General features: G+C 38.5%; 1 long non-coding RNA gene across 1 annotated transcript in view; it reads left to right on the top strand.

Moving 5' to 3' along the window:
- Nucleotides 1-19070, top strand: part of LOC127529095 (uncharacterized) — a 41953-nt gene extending 22883 nt beyond the window's left edge. Inside the window, exon 2 of the long non-coding RNA XR_007935753.1 lies at nt 18310-19070. This is a non-coding gene — a long non-coding RNA (uncharacterized LOC127529095). The remainder of the gene's footprint in view (nt 1-18309) is intronic.
- The last annotated feature ends 410 nt before the right edge of the window (nt 19071-19480 follow it).

Raw genomic sequence — 19480 nt, 5'->3', positions numbered from 1 at the left:
ACACTTTTCCCCATACAATCGTTAAATGAACAAATATAAGAAAATAAGAGAATGATTGATGCTTTTTATTCCATCCATTTTTTATTTAATGTAATTCAAAAAACCTCATGCATCACCACAACACCTTTTTATAGAGAAAGCACACAGTACAATTTTATAAAGTCCACACAAGGAGGGGAAGCTTGGATGTACACCAAGCAACAGCTGATATAAACTCAAAGCAGAGAATGTGGTAAAGTGTTAACCATAGTTCAAGAAAAACAGAAAATATGTACAAACTTATCACAATATATGAAGATTAGTTTTCCTACATGAAATTAATAAATATTAGAACAACTATAGTATGTAAATACATTTTGAAAGTAGTATGAAACAAATGACAAAATGTATATTTTTATCCAAACACACATGATAATTTATAAAGATGTAGTAACAGTTTCACCGTATACAGTATTTCATCTTATATTAAAGACATTGTCCATACTCACAGGACCAAACATCTGTATTCCAATGTGGGCTTAACTTACGAGCAAAGAAAGGGCTTGACTATTTAGCAAGGCTGTTTCATTGCTGATATGGCATTCACAAGCAAAGAAATGGTCCCTGGCAGATACATTACTCTGAAGAAACTGGAAATGTAATTGAGGCCCCGACAGTTAACTTTTAAAGGTGCCCATCTGTTTATCTTTTCTATAAACATTATATTTATGTGTCAATGAATGTTTTATGGGCGGCATGGTGGCGCAGTGGGTAGCGCTGCTGCCTCGCAGTTGGGAGACCTGGGGACCTGGGTTCGCTTCCCAGGTCCACCCTGCGTGGAGTTTGCATTTTCTCCCCGTGTCTGCGTGGGTTTCCTCCGGGCGCTCCGGTTTCCTCCCACAGTCCAAAGACATGCAGGTTAGGTGGATTGGCAATTCTAAATTGGCCCTAGTGTGTGCTTGGTGTGTGAGTGTGTTTGTGTGTGTCCTGCGGTGGGTTGGCACCCTGCCCAGGATTGGTTCCTGCCTTGTGCCCTGTGTTGGCTGGGATTGGCTCCAGCGGACCCCCGTGACCCTGTGTTTGGATTCAGCGGGTTGGAAAATGGATGGATGGATGGATGAATGTTTTATTTAATCCAATAAAATTAATTGTGGTATGGATCAGTGATTTTTATATTTTAAATTAATGAGCTTTCCATTTCACTTACCTAATGATCTGACATGTCTTTGCCTATATAAAACAGTGCTTATTACCAAAATACATTGTTCCTAATGCTGTTTTTTTGTGAATGCAAGAAGAAGTGTATGTAATGAAAAATCTTTCCCAATATATAGTTATAGTGAGCCTGTAATTATAATTTCAAATTTATTTGCATTACTCCCCAACGGTCCATTTCAAACTGCATTTTTATTTTGCTATCTTACTATGAATTCTCTTTTATCTTTTTATAATATACTGTTTATGCCACTGATGTATTGTATGCAGTATACCCACGTCTGCAGTTGTCACTATAGTGAAAAAAGTGAGAAAGACATACCATATGAGGTCAATTTAAACCAAGCCTTTGCTTATTGTGATATCTGTCTAACTGATACCCTGCAATTCAAGTGACTCCATGTGGTGTCTTTGAGTTGTATAAAACTGCAAAAGCCTTAGTAGGTGCTGAAGAGTTCTCCAGCTGCTTGAAACACTTCCCCAACCATGCATCTTTGGTTTCCTTGGACGGCTTATTTCAAATATATGTTGCTTAAAAATGTATTAGTACCATCCTTGGGGCATTGATTCAGTTGTCTTGACATTAGTCAAGTCTTTAGTTTCCACAGAGGTAAAATTAGAATTTTGAAAGTTGATGAGGCAGCTGTACAGTACAGATTAACAGGATACTCTTTTTCATGATGTTTTCCCCATCACTGTGCATGCTCCTCTCAGGCTCCAACAATATTTAGAGATTTTTTTTTAGTGGGATGTCCTTATTTGACATAATATTAACCCACTGATTCCAACTGATACTAAAAATCAAAACTTAGGATGTGTTTGAGCTGCTGCTAAGATAACACACTGGATGGCAGTACTGAGAAAGTCGACAGTGGAAGCTATATAGATAATACTAAAGACCCTTCTTGGCCCAAAATTCAGAGTGACCATTGGGTTTTTGGTCACCTCTCTTACCATGGCCTTCCCCGCTTAAATGCTCAGTTTGGCCAGGTGGCCAGCTCTAGGAAGAGTTGCGGTTTTTAAGTAAAATTAAAAATTACTGTGCTCTTGGGAACCTTCATTAGTGGAGGATTTTTTGTAGTCTTTTCCAGGTCTGTGTCTCACCACAATCCTGTCTCTAAGCTTTGCCGGCCATTGCTTCAATTTCATGGCTTGGTTTTGCCCTGATACACATTTTGAAATGTTTTCATTCCATACCATACTGTTCATCACTGTAGCTATTTTGTGAGACTGTAGCATCACACATCCCCCTCCCCTTAAAACCCTTGATGTCTTGTATTAGAGAAAGATAGTCATCATATTTATTTTGGTTCCCCGGAATGTACCTAACTTGAAATTTCTATGGTTGAAGAGACAGATACCACTGTGTGATTCTGGTATTGGAGTCATGCATCTGTACCAACCTTTGCAAACCCCATTGGTCCAACTCATCTGTAAATGGATGGCCCAACAGGTAATACATGAGTGAATTTCCCACCCATTTTATAGCTAGAGGCTCTGTATCAACAGTGGCCAATCTAATTTCCCCGGGAAACAACTTTTGAGTTACATAGATGCCCTGTCCACTTCCAGACACATCTGCAAACAAAATGGTAAGTTGAAATCAGGAAATTTCAAAGCAGGGTTAAAACACATACCTTTGTTAATCTTCAAAAAGCTAACTTCACACAAATCAGTCAATTTGACTTGGTTGGGCTCTTTCTTAGGCAGGAGGCTGTTAAGCAGGATAATAGTCTTTGAAAACTGGGTAATAAACCAACTGTACCAGCCTACAAGTCCTAGAAATAAACAGACATCCATCCATCCATTATCCAACCCGCTATATCCTAACTACAGGGTCACGGGGGTCTGCTGGAGCCAATCCCAGCCAACACAGGACACAAACCCTGGGCAGGGCACCAGCCCACCACAGGGCACACACACACACCCACACACCAAGCACACACTAGGGACAATTTAGGATCGCCAATGCACCTAACTTGCAAGTCTTTGGACTGTGGGAGGAAACCGGAGCACCCGGAGGAAATTCACGCAGACACGGGGAGAACATGCAAACTCCATACAGGGAGGACTTGGGAAGCGAACCCGGGTCTCCTAAGTGTGAGGCAGCAGCGCTACCCACTGCGCCACCGTGCCACCCTAAACATTCATTATGTCCATATATCTGTTGAAATGGCAAGAATTCCTTGAAATCTTGAGGTAGTTTTCTATATGCAAAAGTAGTTAAGGCAGCCATTGGTCCCAACTACTTTTGGATGCAGACACAAACTTCCTCAACATTTTTTTCAGTGTTTCCACTATACCGTCAGTCTGCTGGTTGCAAGTTGTGTTTTTCAAACTCTGTATACCTAACTACCTGTAAAGTCCTTTGAGTAGTCCTGCTGTAAGTTTAGTCCTGTGATCAGTTAACTTTTCCTTTAGAATGCCAACCTGAGAATATAGTTAGTTGTATTAATGCCTTGGCAAACTTGGTAACCTGAACATTTTTTAAGTGGGAATACCTCTGGATACATCACTGCACCATCACATAGGACAAGTATATAAGGTCCATTGCTGCGTTTTGTTGGGAGGACCAAAGATGTCTACAGCCAATTGGCTGAAAGGGTCCTGTATCACTAATAAAGGCATGAATCTCTTCCTTACAGATCTTACTAACTGGCATTCAGGACAAGTCCAACAATGACTGGCTAAATCTGTATACCAACCTGGCCAATAAATATGTGGAATGGTCTGCCTGCTACTTTAAGAGATGCCCCTTCAGTCTCAGCTTTTAAATCCCAGCTGAAGACTCACTACTTCAGTTTAGCATATCTTGACTAGAGCTGTTGATTAACTGTACATACTGCATGTCTGTTGTTAGTCATTAGCACTAAAACATAAGTAACATGATCGTTATAATTTGTTACTAACCCTCACCTATTCTGTTTCTCTTCTCGGTACTCAAATGTGGCAGTTGGTGCCACAGCCCACCTGCCAAGTTGTTTTGCCTGCCTAAGATAAAATCATCCCTGATGGAGGATCGCAGGAATCGTGGGGTAGAGGGGTCCTTTCATCGGATTGGCTGGCCCAGCGCTGTTTCAGCTGTGGAATGGCCAAATGGGGGAGGCAGTTTGATGGCTGAGGTCTCCAGGACTCTAAATTAATCCAAATCATCTACTGTTAAATTCTGCTTTGTACTTGTAAAATTTTTATTTTGTCCATATATAACTTAGGTAATACTAATTGTTGTCCGCACTCATCTTGGTGGTAAAGTACACCCTGGTTCAACACAAATGACTCCCCAGTAACTGATTGGTGTTGTTTTTCTGCTTTGGCAAAATAACATCGAAGACTGTGATCTCTACACTTACAAAGTCCCTATCTCTCCTGTAATGAAAAATGAGCTATCTAGAGTTTCAGAGGCAGAAAAGGCTCATGTGCTGTGTAGTGGTGCCCAATACTTTTGCCTGCTTCACCTGTGTGGGGATCTTGTTGAATGTTCTCACCCTCTTTGACAAATGACAGTGTTCCAAGCCATCTGGTCACTTTTTGTTGCTGCAATTGCTCTGGCCTCCTTTACCAGACTTTGCTCCAATATGCAATCTATATCTGGCACATCTGACCCTAACAAGAAAGGGTAAAGCATTTTCTCAACTACCCCAACATGTATTGAATATATTTGACATAATTTCTTCATGCCTGGGCGGCACGGTGGCACAGTGGTAGTGCTACTGTCTCGCAGTTAGGAGCCCCAGGTTCGCTTCCCATGTCCTCCCTGCGCGGAGTTTGCATGTTCTCCCCATGTCTGTGTGGGTTTCCTCCGGGTGCTCTGGTTTCCTCCCACAGTTTAGGTTAGGTTAGGTGCATTGGCGATCCTAAATTGTCCTTGGTGTGTATATGTGTGTGTGTGTGTGTGTGTGCCCTGTGGTGGGCTGGGGCCCTGCCCGGGGTTTGTTTCCTGTGTTGGTTGGGTTTGGCTCCAGCAGACCCCTGTGATCCTGTAGTTAGGATAATGGATGGACGGATGGATCTTCATGCCTACTCTCACCAGAGTGTAAGAAACCTTGTCACCAAAGACTCATCCAAGAAACCAATTCCAGGATGTCAAAAGCAGTTTATCATTCAAAATGTCCCTTCTCACATGGGTTTGGATACTCCCTTTGTCTAACAAAGCCTTTCTTGTTTGACTAGCTACCTTTACTTTAACCACTTTTTCCTGATTTTTTTAGCACTGTCTTCTTAGGAATTGGTCTGGGAACATAACAATATTTGTTTTCTGCATACTCTTAACCATTGAGCACTGCAGTCTCTTATGTCCCCTCTAAGCACACACAAACTGTATTACATCATCTCCCACTTCACCACGACTAACTGATACAATGTACGCATAATTGTGGATGTTGCTCTGATTTATATGTTGATCTTCTGCACTTTTCATACCTCACTTGTCAACAAGATCCCGAGATACGTAAATTCCTGTGCTTGAGGCAGCACCCTATCCCCAGCCTGAATAGGGTACTACACCTTTATCTAGCTGAGAACTATGACCTTGGACTTAAAGGTGGTGTTCCTCATCCCGGCCGCTTCACACTTGGCTCCAAACTGTCCCAGTGTGTGTCTAAAGTCACAGTCCAATGAAGCCAATAGGACCACATCATCTGCAAAAAGCAGAGACATGATTCTAAATCCACCACACTTGACCCCCTTCGCTCCTTGCCTGTGCCTAGAAATTCTGTCCATAGAAATTATGAACGACAGTTGGACCAGTACCCCATACTTACAAAGCACCCCCCCACACTTATGAACACCCTTATGCTTGGACATGGTGTTCACTATGGACAGACTGTGACTTAAACAGAAGTCCAATAACAAAGCACTGATTAAGTTCAGATTGGGTAGGCAATTCCTCCCAATCACATCCTTCCAGGTTTAAATGTTATTACTCATGTGAGTCCCTCTCTGTGAATCATCACCTTATTGTGGTGCAGAGATTTGGGTGTCCCAATGATCCTACAAGCTATGTTGTCCTAGGTAATTACCCCTGGTAGGGTCACCCAAAGAAAATTGGTCTTGGGTGCGGGATCATATGAAGATCCCAGTCTTCATTAGACTGTGACCGGTTGGTTGGCAGCTCGTTGGTGAGTGCCTGGTGTCCGTGCCTTTACCCATGGGACCCAGCTGGGCACAGCCTGAAACAGCAACATTGATCCTATCTCCAGCATGCCCATCACCTGCAGCAGGAGTATTAAGGGTCTGGTACATTGTGGCTTGGGTAGCAGTTGAGAGTAAGTGCCTTGGCAGACTGATTACTGACTACAAAAACTGATTCTAGGGACATGGAATGTGACCTGTCTGAGCGTGAAAGAACCCAAGCTAATGCAGGACGTTGAGAGGTACCAACTGTATATTGTCAGGCTCATCTCTGGATCCAAACTCCTGGAGAGGGGCTGGACTCTATTCCACTCTGTGGTTGACAAGGGTAAGAGGCGTGAGTGGGTATGGGCGTACTTTATAGAACTTTGACTTGGCACCTACATACATGTTAGAATTTACCCCAGTGGACGAGAAGGTCATCTATCTGCAAATTCGAGATGGGGAAAGGGCTCTGACAATTGTTTGTGCTTATGCACTGACAGTTGGGTCAGAGTATTCGGCCTTCTTGGAAACCTTGGGGAGATTGCTGGAATGTTCTTCCACCGGGGAATCTATTGTTTTATTGGGGGAATTTAACTCTGATGTGAGCAATGACAGTGAAACCTGAAAGGGTGTGACTGGGAGGAATGGCCTACCTTACCTGAACCTGAATGAATCCGACAGTGAAACCAGAAAAAAAAGATCAAAATAATATATCAAAGGCTCTTACCTGAATATAAACATATTCCACTGGTATATAGCTGCATTTAAACATAACCAAAAACTAGGGAATTCAGCAAATTTAAAGCTCCACAAAACTAAAGACTCAGGATCTGTTACTGGCTAAAGGGAGCTGCAATCTGCTCTTAAGATACAGTCAATTACTTAGACACCTAGCCCTCTCATAATTGGTGTACTTGGCTCTAGGAACTAATACTGTAAAGAAAACCAACAAATATACACCTGTAAATCAAGTGAAAAACATTAAACCTAACCAAAGTTATATACAAACAATAACAAACCCGTGTCTGACCTCCTTCGCTCCTTTCTGTCTATGTATCACATACTCCTACATGCAGCAAAAAACAAAAACTACTAAAATACTTAATAGTAAGTTCTATCCATATGGCTATTTTTGTCACTGTAACAATTGGCTTTTAAAGTTTTGTAAAGATGTTTAATAGCTGCATGTGCTAGCACCCTCAAAGTGCATTGCTTCCAACAGTCTATAATAAATGGCAAGGGACTTTGACCTCATTCTTTTTGTTGGTCGTATTTTTCTTTCTTTCAGCCTTTCTTTTGTTGATGTTTACTTGCTGAGCTGACCGTTCTTCGTGGGCTGCCGCCGTGTATTGTGTCTTTAATTTTCTGTGACAGTAATACTGTCTTGTACGGCTCTATTCAATAAGGGCGCGCACAAAAAGGCGAGCTTCAAAAGGGCAACCTCAATTGAGCGCAGCGAATAAAGGCGTTCGTAGATAATTTAGTTCAAATGGCTCTGGAATATGTGAAGAGCAACAAAGGTGCAGATCTTTATTTACGTGCGCCTTTATTCACTGCGCCCAATTGAGGTTGCCCTTTTGAGGCTCGCCTTTTTGTGCGCGCCCTTATTGAAGGATGCCTGTGCGCGCCATTATTGAAGGATACCGTCTTGTACATCCGCTGGCTTGTACATCCGTAATATACCTTTAATTTTCTCTGGCGGTAATACAGGCGTGCGCGTCGGTAATATGCCTTTAACACTAGAATTACCAGAGTCTATGAAAAAACTCGTAGATCCGGCCCACCTTAAAACCGTTCTCACCTCTCTTTTGTCTTCTAAATGTGCCGATTTGGAGGAGCAGCGAGCAGCCGGCTATTCCGTCCCCCACCGTCGCAGAACGTTCACTAAGTTTTTCCAGCTCATGGCTTGTTTGATTATCTGGGAGTGACTGAACTGCTGGAGTTTTAGAATAGAAATAATAGATCGCTATTTGGAATACATGCATTTCATGCGTGTTCCATTTCTACAGTAATCTGTGTAAACACATTGCTAAAACAGAAACTTTTTCATATTTTAGTAATAAATGTTACAAAATGTAGAATGTGTAAAGCCCGAGTTCCTAAGATCAAATAAACACTTCCACAAAAGCTTCACACACCATATAACAGTTTCTGTGGCGTAGCACGCTAAGATTTGCTTCTCAGACCAAGTAGCTTTTCTCTGCCTCACAAACATGAGTTCAATTCCCCGCTGGGGATAAAATGTTACTTCTTTTTTTTGTTTTTAACCTCAAACGGACATAAAATTTGTAAATTGGTATGCACTGTCAGTTAATGAGATCGTTATATTTTCATGTGGGATGCTCCTTTTAAAATATTTTTTTAACAATTGAGACTGCAATTAACATGAACAACTGTCCTTATAACTTATTTTTTTCAAGATCCATAACACACAGACAGACAGAGCACTGCGTAATACAGAGACAGACAGGCAGAGATATACAAACAAACAGGGAAGGCACATGTACTGAAAGAAAAAAAAATCAACATGTGCGTTGTTTCTGTAGCACTGAATGAGCTCACCCGCTCTAACGTCACCCCTCCCCCGATCTGGCTCTCTAAGTAACAGCGCAAGTACAGACGCAAACCAAGTGTAATCAAGAGTACTGGTTCGATCCCCACTCACTCCTATATTTGCCATTTTCAGTAGTAAGCTGCTCTTTTTGTTAATATTATACAGTACACACATGCACTTGATTTGTGTCTGTACTTGCGCTGTTACTTAGAGAGTCAGATCGGGGGGAGGGGTGATGTTAGACCAGGTGAGCTCATTCAGTGCTGCAGAAAGAACGCACATGTTGATTTTTTTTTTCTTTCAGTACATGTGCCTTCCCTGTTTATTTGTATATCTCTGCCTGTCTGTCTCTGTATTACGCAGTGCTCTGTCTGTCTGTGTGTTATGGATCTTGAAAAAAATAAGTTATAAGGACGGTTTGCTGACTTGGAGCACCACTGCCTTACTGTGCCACAGAAACGCGAGTTCGATTCCCAGCTTTGAAGAAAGTGATTTTTTTTTCCTCAAACGGACATTGAATTTATAAATTGGCATGCACTGTAAATCGTTAACTTTAAAATGTCAATCGCGGTTATTTCTGTTGATTAATTCATGCTTTTTTACTTAGAGTCAGAACAGGAGCTTTTTCAGCTTATTCAGCTTCTGATCTGACTCAAACAGCGCCAGTATAACTTCACACCCAACCTGACGCTGTTCGTTTTCAAATAATATTGCATTACTTCGACGATGTTTTCTGATTGGTACTATTCGCGTCATAAAATGATTTCTTCAAAACGTCACATATATTTGTCTCTTTCTTTTTTAAAATGTGCGTTGTAGCACTCAGCAATTGGCCACCTGCATGTTCTTGCGCACACTAAATCAGACAGCGTTATATGCAATCATCAGATTCAAATGTTAAGTTATATAGCACAGAATGGAAATCAGCAGTTCTTAGCATTCCACCACGCAAGCTGTCATATCAACCGCCTACTGTAACTTGCTTTCTTTTTTCTTCGGTTATAGTCTTGAATAAAAGTGCACTTGTTTTGTTATACTTTTACATCAACATATGTTCCTGTGTTTGAGCTACATGGGCATGCTCAAAAAATACGCGTGTAATGCCACGAAAAGTGCATGCAGACACTTCAGTTCGCAAGCATTGGTACGACAATGCAGTCACAAGTACACTGCAGAGCTTTGGCGCGTCTTTATGTGAAAACAGCAGTGTCAGATGGGGAGTGTCTGATGATTGCATATAGCGCTGAAGTTACTGCTCTTTACTATGCTTTCCTCTGCATGTCCTGGAGTACAAAAGAAACAGCATACAGCAACACTTGGGGACTGGCAATACTGGGGGAAAAAAACACGCGGTCGTATGTATCGTGATACACTGCAGAACTATAGCGCGTCTTTATGTAAAAACCGCAGTGTCAGGTTGGGGGCGGTAGGGATGGATCCTGAACGCGACTGAGACAATGAAAAGTGAATTTAAAAAAAATAAAGCTAACCTTTACAAATATCATAAATTACACCAGCTGTTACAGACTGAAATCAAATGTATCTTTTTATTCTAAAATAGTGAAAATAAGAACACTTCTCAAATGGGAGTTGTGCAGGATCGAACTCATGACCTTCTGATGCGTAGTCAGCGACTGATACTGTTACACCACATAAGCAGTGATAGTTAATTCAAATCAATGTCTCACACTAAGGCGGGTTTTTTTGGCGGTGGCTTTTTTTTGTATCTTTTGTGAAAGTGTGTCTTTGATATTTGGACTTCAGGCTTCATACATTATATAGTTTATGCCTACATTTTGTCAATTGCTACTAGAAAATATAACACGTTTCTGTTTTAACAATGTGTTTACACAGATTACTGTAGAAATGCAACACATATGAAATGCGTGTGTTTCAAATAACAATCTTATTATTTCTACTCTAAAATCCACTTCACTCCCAGATAATCAATCAAGGCAAGAGCTGGGAAAAGCCTGTTTACGTTCTAAGTCGTTGGGGGGATGGAATAGCCGGCTGCTGGCAGCTTGTCTTTTTCAGTACATTTAGATGACAAAACACGCTGGCAGAGGGGTGAGAAAGGTTTTAAGAAGCGATTTAAGGTGGGCCGGATATACGAGTTTTTTCGTAGGCTCTGGTAATTCTAGTGTTAATCTCCTCTGACAGTAATACTGGCTTGTATGTGGCTGTAATATGCGTCACTGCATTGTGTACCTTTAATTTCCTCTCGCAGTAATACTGGTTTGTATTTCCGTAAAACGCCTCTAACTTTCTCTGACATTAATATCGCGCATCGCACCGTGCCCCGTGCATGCGCACTTCACCAGAAGACACCCACACACTGACACCTGGACGCACATAGGGATTTTATATATATAGATGTCATGTCATGAAACAGGAAACACCTGAGGCAGACCTCTGGCGTATTACATTTATTAATGAGAAATTTCATTTTTTATTATTAGTAGATTTGCAAAACTTTCTAAAACCTTGTTTTGACATTATGGGGTATTAAGTGTTACTTGATGTGGGGAAAAATATTATATGATGTTAGCACAAGGATGAAATATATAAGATAGAAAATTGTGGAAAAACTGAAGTGGTCTGACTACATTCTGAATACAATGTGTGTTCACTGTGGAAGGGAAACGTTGTTATTACGATTCTGATTTAAAACTTCAGTAAACCTTTATGGTTTAAAAATCTCAAAAGTGGGAGAGGGGGACTGTTGAAACCCATTGTATAAATAAACTAATTTGAATTTATTAAATCAAACAAAGGAAATCTAACACAAAATTTAGTGAACTAAGAATTTGCTAAAATTGAAATTTGAAAATGCAATATTAATTTAACACTAGAATCCCCGAAGCCCACGAAGAAAACCATAATCCTGGGCCACCCTAAATTACTTCGCACCTCTCCATTAGCGCCTTTTGTTTTGCTAATATGTTGATCAGCACAAACAGCAAGCAGTATGCTATTCCATCCCCCCACTGACACAGCTCAAGTTACACAGAAGATTCTCAGAGCTCAAGTCTGTTTATCTGGGTGTGAGGTGCATGGAATTGTAGAAGGTAAATAATATATTGTTATTTGGAAAATATACATCTCATGTATGTTCCGTGTCTACCACAATCTATGTAAATGTAAGATGACAGGAAATGCAAGACAGGAATTGTTGAATACATAGCTAAAACAGAAATGTTTTTTCATGTTTTAGTAATAATTGACAAAATCTAGACATGAAGTGTATAATGTGTGAAGACTGAAGACCAAATATCAAATAAACAAAACAACTGCACTTTTATCCAAGAATATAACCGAAGAAAAATAATAAGAAAAAAAATTGGGTTAGTGTATAATGCTGACATGACCACTTGGTTGGTGCAGAGATAAGAACAGCTGACTCATAATCAAGAGGTTGTGGGTTAGATTCTGGGCTCTTCCTAGATTTACTGTTTTGTGTAGTGAGCTGCCCTTATTGTTACTATTATAGCATAAAAACATACATTTGATTTATTCAAGTCTGTAACAGCCAGTGTAAATTTATGGTAATTGTAAAAGTTAGTGTTTTTTTTTATTATTCAGTTTTATTCTCTCAGTCATGTTCATGCTCCCTCCTATCTGACATTGCTAGTTTTCAAATAAAGATGAGGATGAGGGTTCTACATCAGAGAAAGAGAACAGAAGCTTTCCCGACAAGAAACATCCACACACACATAAGAACAATGCAGCTGTACCAGGCATAAAGACGAAAGATGGCACCATTTGATGCAGCAACATGTCTGGCAACATCTTGCCAGTGAATCTGCTACATGCATGTACTTCAATGAAACAGCAGGGCTTACAGAGCTCGCCAAGATATCAGGCAAAGTCCTGTTTATGATTATGGTTTTGTGATGGTCTTTATGTAAAAAACATTTACATGTTACTTATATAAAAGCCAGATCAAATGTTATTTAACTATTTACCTTGATTTATTTAGTTATCTTCCTACAGCGTAAAGTCACAAGTAGACTGCAGAGCTTCCTGTGTTTGATCGACACGGGCATGCTGACAAAGTACATGTGCAATGTTACTTCAGTACGCAAATGACTTTAGCTGCAGGTGGAAGTTCCTGTTGCACTTTACGCAACTGTTGTTACAGTTCTGCCTTTGTCCAGAAACGGTTTCATAAGCTTTATGACCTTAGTCTCAGAAAGTCTTTCTCCCATGGGATGACTGGGATCTTTTCCTGTATAAGGAGTGGCATTGCACATGTACTTTGTCAGCAAAAATGAAAAATAACAAAAGAATATTCTAAATTTGCTAGGGTATTGAAAACACCAAATGAGCAAAAAGGAATCCAAATAAAGATGTGTCCAAATTGCAAACCAAAAATCGAAACCAAAACACAAAAACCAAAAAGTCAGAGACTGACTGTCAAAAATGAAAATGCTCAAAATCCAACAAAGATACAAATGTGAAAAGGGATGCAGAAAAGGTAACAGAATAACAAAAACAAGCAGTAGCTCATACTTTCAGGAGTACATTGTTCCATAATAAGAGAGCTACCTCCTGCAGTAATTTTCTTTTCATTGTTGTGATGTTGGGAAGGAAGACATCACATGTCTTCCAAAGTGTTTTTCTCCACTATAAGGATTGACACTGCATGTTAGATATGACCTCCCCTACCCTGCTCATTCTCAGAGGAGTGAGTGTATCTGACTGTGAGGTTGTGGATCCAGGAGAGGTGTTCAGTTTTAGCATGGAAAGTGTAATGATCTTGTGTTTTTGAAGGGTTAGACACATTTGTATACATTTTTGATATTGTTTTAAAGTTGTTAATGTTTCAGGAAAGTTTTATATCTTCCCTACACCATCATTTTATTTTCACCTTTATTTGCAGCCATCACATTAGGTGCGGGAATTATAAAAAAAAATGTATTAGCACCTTCATTACTTTGTTAAGTTATCTGACTTGAGACAGGCCTGTCTGATATACCTGGGTGATGTAGATAAAAAGGCTGCAATAATTTGGGGGTATGTAAATCAGAATATGAAAGCCAGGAACATTCCTCTGGAGTATAACAACACTAATGTAGCAAATATTTATTCTATTGTAGAACCACATTGATGGAAATCTAAAATCTGTTGAACCTCATATTTCTTCTTCCCTTTCACCAGTATATGTGGTGGTGATTATACAAATATGAAATCAGTTTTAAAATATGAAAGACAGGTGTATCATGAAATGGACACGAAGTACTACTTTACAAGATACAGAACCTTTCTTCTTCAGTATAGTGTAGGATTCAATGTACAGTACACATTGGGGCTAGTTTATGGGAGGGAACCTTCAGCCACATATCTCACATGGTGAGGCACACTTTCAGACCTGCTCTAAACTCAGGAGCTTCTTTTCTTTTACAATCAGCAAATCTACCCTCTCAGTTTGTCCATTAGCTTGCAAATGATAACCTGAAATCAAATTTAGTGTACACCCAAGCATTTGCCAAAAAAAAGGCAATAACACTGAAACAAATTGTGGAAAGCAAATAGAAATTCTAGAGGAAGGAAATCCATGTATCCTAACAACTTCTACAATAAAAATATTTGCAAGATGTTTTGCTGAAGTTACTTTAATGGCACAAACTGAGCACGCTTGGAAAATCTGTTTACAATTACCTATATTGTTGTAAAATGTCAATACAGGAGTAGGTCAGTGATAAAATCCATGCTAATGGACTCTCAGGGTCTTTTAGCAGTAGAAATGGGTTGTGGTATCCCTTTAGGAAGCCTGGAAGCTGGTTTGGCTCAAGCACACACCTCACAACCCATGAATTAATTGAGAAAGCTGAGTGGTTTGGTTAATTCTGGTGTGCTGAAATGTTTTATTTAAATGAGGACTCTCATAGCTGAACTTGTAAGGCACTGAATTACTGCAAACCCAGCAATAAATATAACCTCAATACCTAGGTTCAATTTGTTCTCTGCCTATCAAGGGAGTGTTTATATGTTATGTGTCCTGCAGTATGTACAGTTTAGGTTTTCTATCTGACAATACAGGCAGTTTCATCTGCCAAAAAGGCATAGTTAATTTAGACTTGATTGGAAAACTACACACTTTATAGTACAGCATTAGGAATTTGACAGCAATTATGCAAACCAAAAATTGGATTGACTTGGTTTGTTTAGATAATTCAGCTATTTCAAATTCATCTTTAGTCTCTCTAGGGGCCTCATGTATAAATGGTGCGTACACACAAAAATGCTGTGTATGCCCATTTCCATGCTTATAACTGGTGACTCCATAGTACAGAATTTTAAAATTCCAAACTATATTAATCCAGCAGTTAAATGCTGGGCAAAGGTATCCAACATAGAGGATAAAAATTGGACCTTCTGGCCAAAAATGAAGTGTCTACCTTATTGTTGTATGTCAGTACTAATGATAAATATTTGCAGCAATCTAAGGAATTAAAGAGGAACTTCATATATTACGCACCAAAGCTAAAAGAAAATGTCAAAATTTAATTATCTGTCCCCTTACCAAGATTATATAGAGGGGATGTGATTTACACAAGATTGCATTCCCTACACTCCTGGTTAGAAACCTTTTGTGCAAATAAAAGCATAGCCTTTGTGAACAATTGGGATGATATTTGGGAAAGGCCTGGATTTTTCAATAGAGAAGGTCTTCATCGTAACTGGAGGAGGTTTTTTGTTTTATCCCAAAATATGGCAGCAAAACTGTCTGTCTGACTGATAAGAGCACAATCTAGAGCGCAGTCTTATGATCTTAAATCACAGACTGTTGTTTATCCTATCTGAACTCCATCTTATAGCTGTTACCTAGAATCCCTGCTGTGAGGCATCTTATAAATTTAGAATTTAACCAAATCTAAATCACTTCATAACCAAAGGATAAAGAGCATAATTAGACCAAGAGTTAAAGTCAGATCCTCAATTAGAGGTACCTGTATTAGTAATTTAATCCAATTTAAGACAAAAATACAACACCAGTGCAGAAGTCATCCTTGCACTTTTAAAATCCTGCTTACTGAATATTTGCTTTATTAGAAATAAAGCTGCTTTGGTAAATGATATTATATTATGTACAAAATCTGATTTCAGTTTTCTCACTGAAACCTGGCTTAGTAAATCTGACACTATTCCCTTAGCCGAGGCATCACCAAATAGTTATTCATTCTTTCATAAATCAAGAGATACTGGTCAAAGAGTTGGTTTTAGGATAATTCTATGTGATGCACTGCAAAACTCACAATTTAAATATTACACCTTTCAGTGAAGTTATTTCTGATCACTACTTAATTACGTTTGACTTGGTTACTCGCAGATTAAAACAAGGACACTGCAACATCTAGAGTATAACTTTGCACCAAAATGTGTAGATATTTTGAGAAACTTAAGTATAATTGTTGAAAAGAATTTGCATCAGGTAACAACAAATTATAATAAAACTTTGAAAGATGCCTTGTATACAGTAGCTCCCATCGAAAAAAGTAATTAAAGCACATGGAAACTCACCCTTGATTTAAAGAGAATACTCAAGCTCTTATATTAAAATGTTGTTAATTAGAGTATAAAGTTGCAGATCTTCTGAACATGCATAGACCAAGAGTGTTAAAAAATATAAAAAAGCTCTTTTTATAGCATGCTTGGACTACACCAATTCAAAATAATAGATAACAACCTTGATAATCCTCGTTAACAGTTTAGAACGGAGGATAACCACGCAAATGGCGATTCTGAAGAACAATGCAAAATACCTAAAGATATTAACAGTGCAGACTTTATGAACTTCTTTAATGAGAAATTTCAGCGTTTACAATTTCTAAAATGAAACCTACTAGTTGTTTCTTAGACTCTATACCACCCAAACAAATAAAAAGCTTAATAAATATTCTGGCAGCACCCATTCTTCGCATTATCAATAGTTCATTATTATATCTCACATTTCCTAATGAACTAAAAGTGTCATTTATCAGACCATTACTTTAAAAGCCAGAGCTTAACCATATACAGTACCACCATTAATTATAGACACATTTCAGATTTACCTTTTCTGTCTGAAATACTTGAAAAAGCAGTTACCACGCAGGTTTTATCTCACCTTACACATTACAATTTATTTAAGAATTTCCAGTTTAGCTTCCACACTAGTCACAGTACAGAAACAGCATAATCCATGCTGTAAATTACATTGTCATGTCCGCTGATGAAAGAAATTCAAGAGCAATTATGTGTTTGACACCATTGACCATTTTATTTTATTACGGAAAGTTACATTGGGCTCACTGTCCTGTCACAGACACTGTCCTTTCCTGGGTTATTTCTTATTTATTAAATCTTTAGCAGAAGGCAAAGAAATGTGATGATAGCACGGCATAATTATATTGAGAAGTTAAATATGATGCTCCACAGGGTTCAGAACTGGGACCTTTATTGATTTCACTTTACATGTTTCCATTGGGAATTATCATTAGAAAACATAACATTAATTTTCACTGATATACAGATGGCACCCTATTATATCTTTCTTTTAGACCAAATGACATTTCTCCAATGCTGTCCATAAATAATTGTGTCAGTGAGTGGATAATTGAGAACTACTTGTGTTTGAATACAGAAAAAACAGAAATTTTAGTTATTGGAGGGAATGATGCTAACTACAGCAACATTCTGTCAGTGTTTAACTCAGATGAATTCACCATTAGTTTTACTGAATCAGTATGCAATTTAGGTGTTATCTTTGACATTAGCATGTCATTTAAAACACACATTACAAACTATCCAAAACATGTTTTTTCATCTTAAAAATGTTGAAATATTAAGATGTTCTCTAAATATACAAGATTCTGAGAAATGAATTTATGCATTTATTTTTAGGTGGATTGACTCCTCCATTGCATTATTCACTGACTGTTCTAATCATTCTTTATGCAGCTTTCAGTTAATATGCTTCAGCAAGAATTATTACATGAACCAGAAAATGTGAACACAACACTAGTTTTCAAGTTCTTACAATTGTTCCCACTTGATCACCTGTCTAATTTCAAAATCTCAGTTTGAACGTATAAAGCCTTAAATAGCCAAGACCCTGCTTCCTTATTGGAAAGTTTCATTACTTTTAAGCCAGAAATAACACTGAGATCTCAAGATACCGGTCTACTTAAGATTCCAAGTATTAATAAAATAACAGTGGTGAGCTGAACTTTTAGTTACAGGGCCCCAAAAACTGTGGAGTCACCAGACTGCTAATATAAGAGATGCCCATTCAGTCGCAGCTTTTATATCCAGGCTGAAGACTTACCACTTAAGTCTAGCATACCCTGATTAGAGCTACTTATTAGCTGTTCATACTGCATAGTCATTTATACAAAAATTTAAGTAAAATATTTTTTTAAGCCATTACTAATCCTCCTCTATTCTCTTTCTCTTTTCAGTGTCTGGATGTGGCACTGCTCTAATTCCAGGCTGTTCTCTTGCATATGGAAACATCATCTCGGATAAAGAAGCATTGGAATATTCTCGCATTACATTTTATGACCAGCATAGACTCTGCTATAGAAATCCCATTAGAGGTTAGGCAGCCTTATGACTGAAGGCTTCAGGACTGTCACTCTGTTTTTGACTTTCTCTTTTACAATTTTAATCTCCTCCAATGCCAACTGGCCATAGTTCCTCAGTTAATTAATGTACAGATATTTTTGGATACTATTTATGTTTAATCAGTTTCCACCTTTATTCTCTGCGTGTTGTAACAATTCTTCTTCTTCCATTCTTCCAAAGCTAGTTTTAGAGCTAAACATTTTTGAATACCTGTGTCATAGTCCTATTGACAGAAGGTAACTTATGAGAGAAAAAAGCACAAAGACGGAGATTGTCAAAATCATATTTTTGTGACAGAATAAAGCCTACCACAATGCTGGACACATCTATTTAAACTATGAATTAGTTTGTGGGTTTGGGATGTCAAAGAATGGGTGCTGATGTGAAGAGCTGTTTTAATGTATCAAAAAATGTTACATTTCTGTTGACCACACAAATTTTTATGTACCTTTTCAGTTAAAAAAATTATGGAGAAGATAATGGTGCTGAAATATTTATTGAAGCGTCAACAATAATTTTCAAACTTCACAATTTTTTGTATTGTATTTGTTTCTTGCTATCAGGAAATGCCCAATTAAAGATAGCAGAAATTTAAGTCTTGTCCATTGTGAGATTTTCTTTCACTAGAAAAATTACAGTATCTTTACTTTCCTGACATGTTTAACATATATTTACAGGCCATTTTTGATTATCAGTGTGCCATCAATATAGAATAATATGGGATGGCCAATATTTCTCCAAAAAAATTAAATAACAATCGCTTTCAGAACCACTGGAACAGTATTCAATGCAAAGGGTCTTGTATTTATGTCTTTATAGTTGTGTTAAATGCCATTTTTCATACATCACCTAACTTAATTCAAATGAGTTTTTAAAGACTACATTAAACTAATTTGTTAAGAGAAATGGATCAATTCACATTACTAAGTAGAGAAGTAATTAATGGTAAAGGATTCACTTTGTGATAAACATTACCCTGGTGCTAGTGCATTGCATTTGCATTGA

This window comes from Erpetoichthys calabaricus, chromosome 9 (assembly GCF_900747795.2).
Source record: "Erpetoichthys calabaricus chromosome 9, fErpCal1.3, whole genome shotgun sequence".
Classification (NCBI taxonomy): Eukaryota; Metazoa; Chordata; class Cladistia; order Polypteriformes; family Polypteridae; genus Erpetoichthys; species Erpetoichthys calabaricus.
The sequence above is the reverse complement of the archived record's forward strand: the minus strand, read 5'-3'. Positions and strand labels throughout refer to the sequence as shown.